The sequence below is a fragment of the Panthera tigris genome, chromosome B4, assembly GCF_018350195.1.
Source record: "Panthera tigris isolate Pti1 chromosome B4, P.tigris_Pti1_mat1.1, whole genome shotgun sequence".
Taxonomy (NCBI): Eukaryota; Metazoa; Chordata; class Mammalia; order Carnivora; family Felidae; genus Panthera; species Panthera tigris.
Window position 1 is genome coordinate 54,945,635 of NC_056666.1, and position 12,010 is coordinate 54,957,644.

Genomic DNA, 12,010 nt, shown 5'->3' on the forward strand with positions numbered 1-12,010 from the left:
AAATTCTTAGCAACTATTAAGGCTCTAAGCCTCCTAGAATAATTAAAAGCGGTGTGAGGTTTTCAAAATAACAGTAAAATGGAATTTGTAGCTATATGAGGTGATGGATTTTAACTACACCTACTGTGGTAATCATTTCTCAATACATCTGAATTAAACATCATGCTGTACACCTTAAACTTATACAGTGATGTATGTCTGTAAACCTAGAAAAAACAAACACCTAAAAAATAATAGCTACTAATGGAACTTCTAAGACTATTTCTTTTATTAAGTAGAAATGATAAAAAGAAACTTGATCTCACTCTTACTGAAAGACATGTATAAACTGTTTCCTAGAATGAACGGGAAATAATTTTTACTATTGCTAATTTTATAATTTTATTCAAAATTATGCTATTCCAATTGGTCATTGCACCAGACACTAAAGTATAATTTGAATTTGCAAAACATATATTTCATTGGCTATAGTAAGTCTGCCTGCTATGTTTAATCAATCCTCAAACCTACCAATCAAGTAACCTCTGGATAAATGTGTAACGGTGGAATGAAAGTATCAGAGCACTACTGCAAGTTGAAAAAGTCAAAGAACGTTTCCAGTCGTGTACCTGATGTCTGAAATTCTGGGCCATTACTTAACTATAAAAATACTTACTGATGCTAAACATGTGCTAGGCACTGGGAAACCAAGAGTGCATATGACAGAAACAGTACCTGTGGTCTTAGACTGTATAAATCAGACTACACTAATCCCAATAGTTCTTGGTATAATGTAAAGGTTATGATCTACCAGACAGGGAGCTATACAATGATATGATCATACTAAAGCATACACTTCAGATTAATAAAGTGAAAGCTTTAGAATGATTTCTTCCTTCTACCATAATCTCTAACCTCACATTCCCTGGGGCTCCCAACCTGTTCTCTACCTCTCACCACATCTCTCCTTTTGTTTTTGTTTCTGTCTTTTCCTCCTCCATCCATTTCCCTTTGACCTTTAGCTTCTTTCTCCGACATGCAGTGCACATGTGGCACATCCTAACAGTCAGCCCATATTATTACAACCCAACATGGGCAAAAAGAGGAAAGGAGTAAACTTATAGATATGTTGATAATTACTGTGCTTACCAAAGGCATTTTATTCAATCAGGACTTTTAATTAATGTTTAAATCTCTGATTGTCATTCAGGGTTTTCCCTCCCAGAACCCTGATTAAGTCAGGGACGCTTTGGGAACAGTGTAACGTGCTGCTGCTCTTGCTGGCTAAACTCTGTCACGTGACCCCCCTGAGTCCTGCCCCTTCTGGAGCTGTCTAGTTCAACTAAGCACGGACAGAGGCCCAAGCATCCAGGAGGAGGGAGAGGAAAAAGAGGCCAGATGGGAAGACATGACACTTTTCGCCCCACGAGCACACGTCTACTGAAAGATGTTCAAGTGTTTATGACAGCAGACAGGGTCGAAGAACTTGACTGAATGAATCTTAAAGACAAATGTCAAAAGTGAAACTCTGATTACAGGGATGGTCTGCAAAACAGAAAACACAGAAAGAAAATACTCCTTGAGGACCAAACTTATGATTTCATCACAAGAATCCTACCCTCAGTATTCTTTGAAATGCATTATATGAAGTTCCACACCCTCAGGAGTTATAAAATTGGGATGTAGTTGATGACTATAAAGTAAAGTAAGTAAAAACTAACACTCTTTCCTGTTAACCCAGAAGAAAGTGTCAGTTTTAACGGAGCAACAGCCACAGGGAACTTAAACATGCTGGAAACACCTGAAGAAAACATGCTAAAAGCAATATAAAAACTTAATTCTTATATACAACATAACTCGTTCTTTAGTTATTCAGAGATTAACTATACACTATGAGAGAGAAACATGGCATTATAAAGAATGTAGGGCATGTAATCTAATAACCTCTGAAATTTCTCATTCAGTCAGTGGTTCACAAAATATGACTAAAAGATGTCTATCTATCTATCTACAAATGACAGATCCAAGTAGGAAAATCACTAGCAAAAATGACCACTGATTCCTGATTTAGTGCCTGATCTCAATGCACCCGTTGGAGTTCTATCGCACACTAAAGGAAATGGTACTCAGAAGATAAGATTCACACATGCCAGTGGGATATATATATATATATATTTTTTTTTTAATTCCAAACTTAACAAAAAGTTAAAAGTAAATACCTTGGGCGGTCGCTTGATGCTGCTTCAAACCCCTACTCGTGCACTTGCACTACCTTCAAAACACCGGCTTCCTACACTGTTTTAAGTGTAAATTTCAAACCCAGACGCAGAACTCCTAAAAAGTAAAGAGTAACAAAAATTAAGCAGATAGAAAGCAACTTCATGAACAATACAGGAGAATGTCTCAGAGGAAAAAAAAAAATTAGTAATAACTCTCTGCACTATTCCTGGCTGGTTTTAAGTAGGAGTCGGCAAAGTTTTGTAAGTAAAGCTGGAAACCTGATCCCCACGCCCTCTCTTCCCCGGCTGGGGCCGGGTGCCTTAATCCTAGAAATAGCTACCCTGAAGTCAGAGCGCCATGTGAGCGCGCGGGCGCCTTTTGATTGCCAAAATCGACAGTTTACAGTTACTCTTAAATTTTTTAAATCATGTTTATGTAAAAAATACAGACGCACTTACTCCGAAGGCAGTTTTCCTCCCCTAGGCGAAGCACGCAGGGCGACGGAGCGGATTATTTTTAGGGTGGTGGGAGATCAGCTGCTGCCTCCTATCGGGTTTCTAAATTGCACAAACTGCTCTGAGCTGGGGCGGACACGACAACTCCGAGGCAGGAAACTGGGCAGAAGCCCCGAGTGCAGCCGCGCCTGGGACTGGAGACCCTCCCCACCCCCGCTCGGCCCTGCTTTCCGTACCGGAGCGACAAACTTGGGGTGCGCGATGCGGCGATCTCACAAACACAAGTAATATGGGTGCCCCAAACTTCATTAAGCACGGAAACTCGCAATGTATGAGTCAATGATTCTCTGGAGTCAGGTTTTCAAACGTCAAAACATGCAAGGTACTCAACTTGCACTTGTAATTTCCCTCCAGGTTTTATACGCCTTTTATTAACCACAAAAGGAAGCGGGATCTGGGGAGTTCACCTTTTTCCCCCCAGGCGGACCTGGGAAACGAGGGGCTCATTCAAGGCAGAAGACCCCGCTGCCAGGCTGTGTGGGCGCGTGCAAGGGTCTCACAGCAGCCAGGCGGGCTCAAATCTAATATTTGCCCCAGCGACCGGGAAAACTTGGTTCCTCCTCCGGACCGGCCGCGGCGCTTTTCCGAAGGGCGACCGTCACCCTAGCTCCCCGAAAGTAGGACTTCGGCTTCCACATCTGCACAAACAGTTCCCCCACTCTTGCTCCCTGCGTGCGAGAGAATTAATTCTCAAGGAGAGAACGTGTTTAAAATACACTCACCCCACAGTAAATAACTGCCCCCAGGGCGCAAGCTGTAAATTTTGTCCCCGGGCAACCCTCTTTAATTAACACGCGATTTTCTGCGGGGCCAGCCCTCGATCAGCTTGAAGTCATCATTGTTCTCAACCATTGTCCTAATATGACACAGGATGGTATGCAGGCGGGCTGGTGCCCCCCAGGCTCGGTGCCCAGGGGCACCGCTCCAGGAGCGCGGGCACCCGGAGCGGGTCCTCGGACCTGCGCCCTAGCCCGGGAGGCCACCCCACCTCCACGCTTGGCGGACAGAGACTGACCTCCGCCCTGCGAGCCCCGGGGATTTCCCGCGGGCGCCTCACTCTCGGGAAGGTCGCTGCGTTCCCTCGTGAGAGCCGGGCCTCCGCCAGCGACTGAAGCTTGTACTCGCGGCCGCTAGAGGTCTGCGGGGCCTTGCGGGGCGACATCTGGAAGGGTCCCGAAGACCGTGGTCCTACAGCCCCTGGAAGTTTGCCAACTGCACCCCGGAGCGGTCTGCCACGGCGCAAGCGCACAGAGAAACCGTGCTTCAAGAATGGGGATCCGGATACTGTGGGTGGATCCCGGGGAGACCCGGTGAACTAGCCGGAAGGGGGGCCTAGAGCTCCGCAGGCGGCTGGGGAGGGACACCTGGAAATAGTAGGTGCAAATAATCCCCAGATTTAGACTCTGAGTGTCACTACAGATAATCAGGTTGACTCTGAGACTTTATATCTATATCGATATCGATATCGATATCGATATATCACTATTATTAAGACGATTTTTAAAGATTAAAAGTCATGCTTATTGTAGAAACTGGAAATTATGGAAGAGTATAAGGGAGCCCAAGGAGCCCCCAAACCTATAAAACTGATAACATTTTGTTACATTTTAATGGTGAGTTAAAGCAGGGACCTGAGGGCGAACTGCTATCAAACCCTGCTACCTGACTCAGGTCAAACACTTTGGGCAAAATACTTAATCTTTCCTTGTATCAGTTTCCTCACCGGTTCAATGGGGAAAACTGAAAAAATATATATGGCTTCATAGTCTTGAAGGGTAAATGGGTACATGAGATAATCCCTTTAAAGTGTTGAGAGTGTCTGCCCTTTCAGTAAAAGCTACTATGTATGCCAACGTTATTATTTTTTCTATCATATTTTATGTTGTTCCAATCACAAAATAATTTGTCTCCTCACAGTACCTTTTAAACAATTATTTTCTGATAGAATTTTAAAATCTTTATAGAAATCATTTAAATGCCTGCATAATGCCTTGTCTGGCTATACCATAATTTAAAATCCATATTCCTGGATTATTGGACATACATTTGCCGATTTTCCACTACCATATTTAATCTTTTGATGAGCTTTTAAAATAAAGTTTCTTCTTTCTTTGCAACAGATAATTTCTTTAAGGTACATTTTTGGAAAAGTAAGTGCAGGGTCAAAAGTAGTATTTTTAGGGCTGTGATATAGAATGTGAAATTACCTTTCTAAAAAGTTTGTGTTAACTACCCCCAAACTGTATGAAATGACCTATTACACTTATGCCGAAACCAACATTGAATATTCTTATTTTTAAAAAGCCTGTAATTTGGGGTGCCTGGTGGGCTCAGTCAATTGAGAGTCTAACTCTTGATCTCTGCTCAAGTCATGATCTCAAGGTTGGTGGGATCAAGCCCAGTACTAGGCTCTGAGATGACAGCACGGAGCCTGCTTGGGATTCTGTCTCTCCCTCTCTCTCTGCCTCTTCCTTAATGCTCGCTCTCTCTTTCTCTCTCAAAATAAATAAACTAAAAAAAAATCCTGTAATTTGACAGATAACATGCAATTCTTTGTTATTAATATTAACTTTTTTTCAAATCTTCGTTAATCTTTGTTGTATTCCCTCTGTTGTTGAATAGCTTGTTCGTATACTTGTCCATCTAATGGGTCTTAACGAAGTTTTTTATTATTTGCATGAACTTTTTACAAGAGTATATTAATCTTCACATCTACATGACAAATATGTTTCCCAATTTGTTGTTTAAGAAAACGATTGTGGTGCTGCCTTTACAAAAAATAAAAACAGTTGTTTTTATACATTCTATAAAGATTTATTAGCACATACACTGGCTAGATCTCCTGGAGGTCACAGAGGTTAGTGATGAGTCAGACCTCCAGGGTCTCTGCATTCATGATGCTTTTTTTTTTCTAAGGGAAAGTTTACTTAAGCAAATTTGGTGCCTTTACTATTGCATTGTATTCCAATGCTTTAGTTAATAAATACTAACTTTTTATTTATATCTGTTTAAAAGGGTTTTTTTTCAACTTTTTAATGTTTATTTATTTTTGGAGAGAGAGAGAGAGTGCGAGCGAGGGAGGGGCTGAGAGAGAGGGAGACAGAACCTGAAGCAGGATCCAGGCTCTGAGCTATCAGCACAGAGCCCGACACAGGGCTTGAACCCACGGACCACAAGATCATAACCTGAGCTGAAGTCGGATGCTTAACCAACTAAGCCACTCAGGTGCCCCTTAAAGGTGTTTGTTTGTTTTAATTCTGTTCTAGAATTTATTTTGGCATATGCTATGGGATGAGAACTTAAGTTAATATTTTATTTGTTACACAATCACCATTTAATCTTTTTCCTCTGCTCTGATGTGTAATACCGTCTTTGATCTTTGTCACTTACTTACCATTATTTTATAATAAGATCTGTTTATGGGCCACCTATTCTGTTTAATGAATCATTTTTTTCATATTTTTTAAAACTATATTACGATGATCTGATGAATTTGATTATTATAGCTTTAAAGTATATTTTAACTCTGCGAGTTCCAGTCTACTTTTCACTCCTTTCAAAATTATCTGTTGACATTTACCCGAGAGAAATGAAACAGCTATTCTCTGTTGGGCATTTTGTTGGAACTTTATTAAATTTAGGAAATAATTTACAAAAAAACCCATATTTTTAGTCTTCTTTCTATTTGAAAACATGGTTTCCCATTTACTTAAGTCTTCTTTTTATCTTTCTATCAAATTTATATAGGTTTGTACATTTCTTGTAATGATCAATCATACAAATTTCATATTTTTATTTCACATTTTGTACTCCCATTAGAATGCATTATTTGTTTATATTTTCTGATTATATATTTACCTTATATTGAGCAATTTTGCTAAGCTTTCTCAATAATCTCAGTGTTGTTTTACCATGTTACCTTGACTTTGCAGAAAATATTTTATCTGCAAATAGTGTTACACTTGTATTATGGAGTATATGTTTGCGTTCCCCCCAAACTTCACATGTTAAAATAACCTCCAATGGGATAATATTAGGAAGTCAGTCCTCGATAATTATATTTAGATGAGGTCATGAGCCCCATGATGGGATTAGTGTTCTTATAAGAAGAGAAAGAGACTAGCGTTTGCTCTCTCTGCTCTCCCCTATGTGAGGACAGAGTGAGAAGATAGATATCTGCAAACCAGGATGAAGGCCCTCACTAAGGAACAAATTTGTTGGTACTTTGGTATCAGACTTCCCAGCCTCCAGAACTGTGACAGATAAATGTTTGTTGTTTAAACCGTCCAGTCAACAAATTACTACTCCAGTAATTTGTTACAGCAACCCAAACTAAGACAACTTACTTACCACTTTCAAATACTTATAGTTTATTTATATTCTATCTCTAATTTTAATCAACTCCAAATTCCAGAATGGTGTTAAATAATAAAAGAAGACAAATCTGTTTGTTTTCATTAGAAATATGTACATTATAAAAAAAAAAAAAAAAAAAAAAAAAAAAAAAGAAATATGTACATTATATTTTAAAATCAACTTTAAGTATAATTTTCATAAAATGGAAACAATCCACTATACATGAAAAATCTGAAATCTTTTGGGCATAAAAATGACCACCCAAAAGATATAGAATATTTGTTATCTCCCCAGGAAGTTCTCTTGTGCTTCTGACTAGGCAATCTCGCCATCACCCACCTACAATAACCACTGATCTGAAACTATCACTAGAGATTAGTTTTGCCTATTCAAAAGTGTCATGTAAATGTAGTCATACAGTATATATTTTTGTGTGCCTGGCTTTTTTGGTTAAGTATTATATTTTTTTGACATTCATCCATGTTGTTACATGGATTAGTAGTTTATGCCTTCTTATTGCTGACAACTCCATTGTATGAATACACAACAATTTATTAATTCACCTGTATATTATATTTGGGTTATTTCCAGTTTTTGATAATGATGTATAAAGCTTCAATGAAAGTTTTATAAATATAGTTTTCATTTCTCTCGGGTAAATGTCAAGCAGTGGACTTGCTGGGTCATGTGGTAATTACACATATAATTTTACAAAAATTGCCAAAATATTCTCTGAAGAAATTGAAACGTTCCTTCATTCCTTTCAGAAAAGTATGAGAGCTTCAGTTCTTCCACAGACTTGCCAATACTTAATTTTATTACGTTCCTGATTTGATGTGGATAGTTTCCTGATTGTGGTTTTAATTTGTCTCTCCCTTGTGACTAATGGTTTTGGGAGAATATCTTCATGGACCTGTTCGTTCACATATCTCCAGGTGATAGGCATAATTCTAAGATAGCTGTCATGACCTTTGCTCTTGGTGTCACTCCCGTTGCATTACGTTATATTATGTTACTTGGCAAAAGGGATTTTGCAGATGTAATTAGGGTTACAATAGGTTAAAAATTAGATTATAGTAGGCAGATAATCCAGATAAGCCTAATTTAATCACATGATCTCTTTAGAAGCAGTTTTCTGAGGCTAGTGGTAGAAGAAAAAGTCAGGTAGATCTGAAAAATGAGAAGGATTTGATTTGAGGGAGGTTCTCCTTGCTTAGGTGAAGAAGCCATGAGGCAAGAACCTGAGAGTGGCCTCTAGAAAATGAGCACAGTCCCCAAGCCAACAACCAGCAAAAAAATGGGAATTTCATTTCTACAACCATGAGGAGCTAAATTCTGCCCACTGCCCGAATGAACTCAGAAGTGAATTCTTCCTCAGAGCCTCCAAATAAAGCCCAGTCAGGCCAACACCTTTTATTTTGTGTTTGGGAGAACCTAAGCAAAGCTCCCAGTTCAGCTCACCTGGACTTCTGCCCTATAGAAATATAAGACAATAAATGGGTATTGTTATAAGTCACTTAGGTTTGTGGAAATATGTTATCCCACAATAGAAAACTGATACAATTCTTCTATGAAGTGTCTATTCAAACTTTTAATTTGGTTATTTTCTTATTGCATTGCAACTTTTCATCTATAGATCTGCCTTAGCTTGCAATGGGGTTATGGCCTGATAAGCCCTTTGTAAACTGAAAATATCATAAATAAAAAAGTGCATTTATTACACCTAATTTACCAAACATCATAGCTTAACCTAGCCTACCTTAAACATGATCAGAACCCTTACATTAGCCTACAGATGAACAAAATCATCTAACACAAAATATATTTTATAATGAAGTGTTGAATATCTCATGTAATTTATTGAACATTGTACTGAAAGTGAAAAACAGAATGGTTGAATGGGTACAGAATGGTTGTAACTACACTGTTTGTTTTTGCTCATGGGTGTGGCTGACTGAGACCTACGGCTTATTCCCACTGCCCAGTATCACAACCAAGCACCATATAGCATATTGCTAGCCCAGGAGATCAAACTTTAAAATTCAAAGTTAAGCTTCTAATGAATTCATATCCCTTTTGTATCATCATAAAGTTACAAAATCACAAGTTGAACCATTTTAAGTCAGGGACTATCTGTATATTCTGGATATGTCATTTGTCAGCTATACGTGTCAATATTTTTTGGATTGCTTTTTCACTTTCTTAATGGTGTTTTTTAAATGTTTTAATTTTGATCAAGTCCAATTATTGCTTTTTGTTTGTTCACTATTGCTTTGACTTTCTTCTTTAAGAGATCTTTGTCTACTTTAAAGTTATGAATATGTTTCTCTAGAAACATAAAATATATTCATAGCTTTTATGTTGGGTTTATGGTCTATTTGGGGTTTATTTTTGTGTATGGTATGAGATGGAAGTTGAAGTTCATTTTTTTCATGCATAAATTGTTAAAAAAAATAGTTCTGTTCTCCCACTGAATCATGTTGGCACCTTTGTCAAAAATCACTTGAACAAATATACATTTCTTCCTAGACTTTCTGTTCTGTTCCATTGACCCATATGTATCCTTTTACCTTTACCACTCTGTTTTTGTACTATAGCCTTATAGTACATCTTGAAATCAGGTATGATTAGTTCTCTAAGTTTGTTCTTCATTTTCAAGATTATTTGGACTTTTCAATGCAATTTTCATTTCTATATAAAAGTTAAAGTTAGCTTGAGAATTCCTACAAAATTCTGATAAGAATTTGATTTTAATTGTGTTGAATCTATAAATAAGTTTGGGGAGAATGTACATCTTAACAATATTGAGTCTTCCAATCCATGAACACAATACATCTTTCTATCCAGGTCTTCTTTTATCTCTCAGCTGTATTTTCAACTTTTCAGTGTGTATGTCTCACACATAGTTCATTGAATCTACCCTACAATAATTTATCATTTTAATGCTACTATAAATGGCATTCTTTGAATACCATTTTTTAATTGTTCACTACTAGAATATGGAAGTGACTTTGTACCCTGGAATATTGCTGAATTCACTTATGACTTCTAGTGTTTTTGCAGATTCCTTAAAAACATTCTACATTCATGATCATGTCATCTACCAATAAAGAAAGTTTTACTTTTTTCCGGTCAGTCTCCTGTTTCCTTTTTCTTACCTTATTGCACTAGCTAGTATCTCCTGTATGATGTTAAATAGAAATAATGAGACTGGGTATAATTGGCTTGTTCTTAATCTGAAAAAGGATTCAATTTTTCACTATTAAGTGTGATGTCATCTGTAGGTTTTCTGTATATCCCTTTTGTCAGATCAGGGACATTTCCTGCTGTTCAGTTTGTTGAAAGAGTTTATCATAAATAGATGTTGAAATTTGTCAAATGTTTTTTATGCATCTATTGTGCTGATTGTATGCTCTTTCTGCTAATGTTATGTTTTCTGTAAATGTTATGTTATTCTGTTAATATGCCAAAATGAATGGATTTTTTAGTATTAAACCAACCTTGGATTCCAGTGATAAATTCCTCCTGGTTATGTCATCATCTCCCTTTTATATATTCCTAGATTTAATTTGCTAATACAGTAAAACCTTTGTTTGGCATAATTCATTCTGTAAACATGCTTATAATCCAAAGCACTTGTATTTCAAAGCGAATTTCCCTATAAGAAATGATGGAAACTCAAAGGATCCATTCCACAACCCAAAAATATTCATATAAAAATGATTACAATACTGTAACATAATACAAAATAATAAAGAAAATACAAAATATGAGAAAAAATAAACAAATTAACCTGCACTTACCTTTGAAAACCTTCGGGGCTGATGTGAGGGAGACCAGAGAGAGGAGGGTTATTGTGTAGGATGACTTTCACTATCACTAGTGGAAAAACTGCTATCTATTGCTTCAATGGAATCTTTTTCTGCATGAGGGTCATTGTATACACCCACACGGATGTTGACTACAGTACAGTATTAACAAATTCTTGTCATATGCTATATTTAATGTAACTGGCAATAAGGCAGCAGAGGAAAGGGTCTATATCTGCAGGCAGTCTGAGCTAGAATGAAGGAAAACATTCCTTACTCTTGCATGAAAAAGCAGAGGACTGTCCATAGGTGCTTTGAAGTGACAAAACATACACTAGTGCCAGTTGTGGGCACTTTCTAATGTTCTGAAAAATCACTGATTTCTGCCAAACACCATGGCCTGAGACCGAGTAGCCAAGCATGGGAGATTATCACCTACAATCCTGAAGTATGCACGCACGTGTGTGAGAAGAACCATTGGCTTAGTTCTTCCCCTCTTTGTCCAGCTATTGAACATGGCTTGTTAATTATAGTCTTTAGGCTCTATAATTGCTGGTGTCTATATCTTTTAGTGAGCTACATTTGCATTATACTTATTTATGTGTCTCTCTTCCAATGCGATTTTAAAATTTTTGGAAGCTTGGACCATGTTGTTTTCAACTCTGTAGCTTCAATATCTATTGCATTACCCAGCAAACAATCAATGAAAATGTGTTGAATGAAAAGTGAATTGTTTTACTCTTTATTTTTCTATGTGCTACTTTAGGCCAAGTGAAGCAGAAAGGAATAGAATGCAAAAGTATGTCCCTGAGGGACAACAAAGAATTGCATTGCATGTAAACCTTAAGTCTAAGTCTCCTCCAAACTGGAGGATTCCTCATTCTAGATAGGCCACAGTGACCCCCAAAGTTCAGGTGCATGTCTATAAACAATCAGAGACACATCAGGAAGCAATAACATCCACTTTCCTGCTAAGATTCTTTTCTAGAGCATATCTATTACACTGTCTTTTCATTGGCTTGGTAGTAAATCTCAGTAACATTAACTTTATGAGTGATTTTTTTTTTAATTTGGCCAAGCAAATCTAAATATTCTGCTTATATCTTGGTGCAATTTTGACATTGACTTGAT

At 37.6% G+C, this 12,010-nt stretch overlaps 1 protein-coding gene across 4 annotated transcripts in view; it reads right to left on the minus strand.

Annotated features, from left to right (window-relative positions):
- The window catches only part of ABCC9 (ATP binding cassette subfamily C member 9), a 129,161-nt gene extending 125,662 nt beyond the window's left edge, over positions 1–3,499 (minus strand). For 3 of the 4 annotated variants that reach the window (XM_042991911.1, XM_042991912.1, XM_015538305.2), the window contains exons 1-2: positions 2,658–2,784; positions 2,199–2,313 (exon numbers count right to left, since the gene is read on the minus strand). The gene's annotated coding sequence lies outside the window, so the exon portion shown is untranslated. Of the gene's footprint in view, positions 1–2,198; positions 2,314–2,657; positions 2,785–3,436 lie in introns of those variants that run through there. The other variant, XM_042991910.1, reaches the window with a different exon arrangement.
- Positions 3,500–12,010: the final 8,511 nt, after the last annotated feature.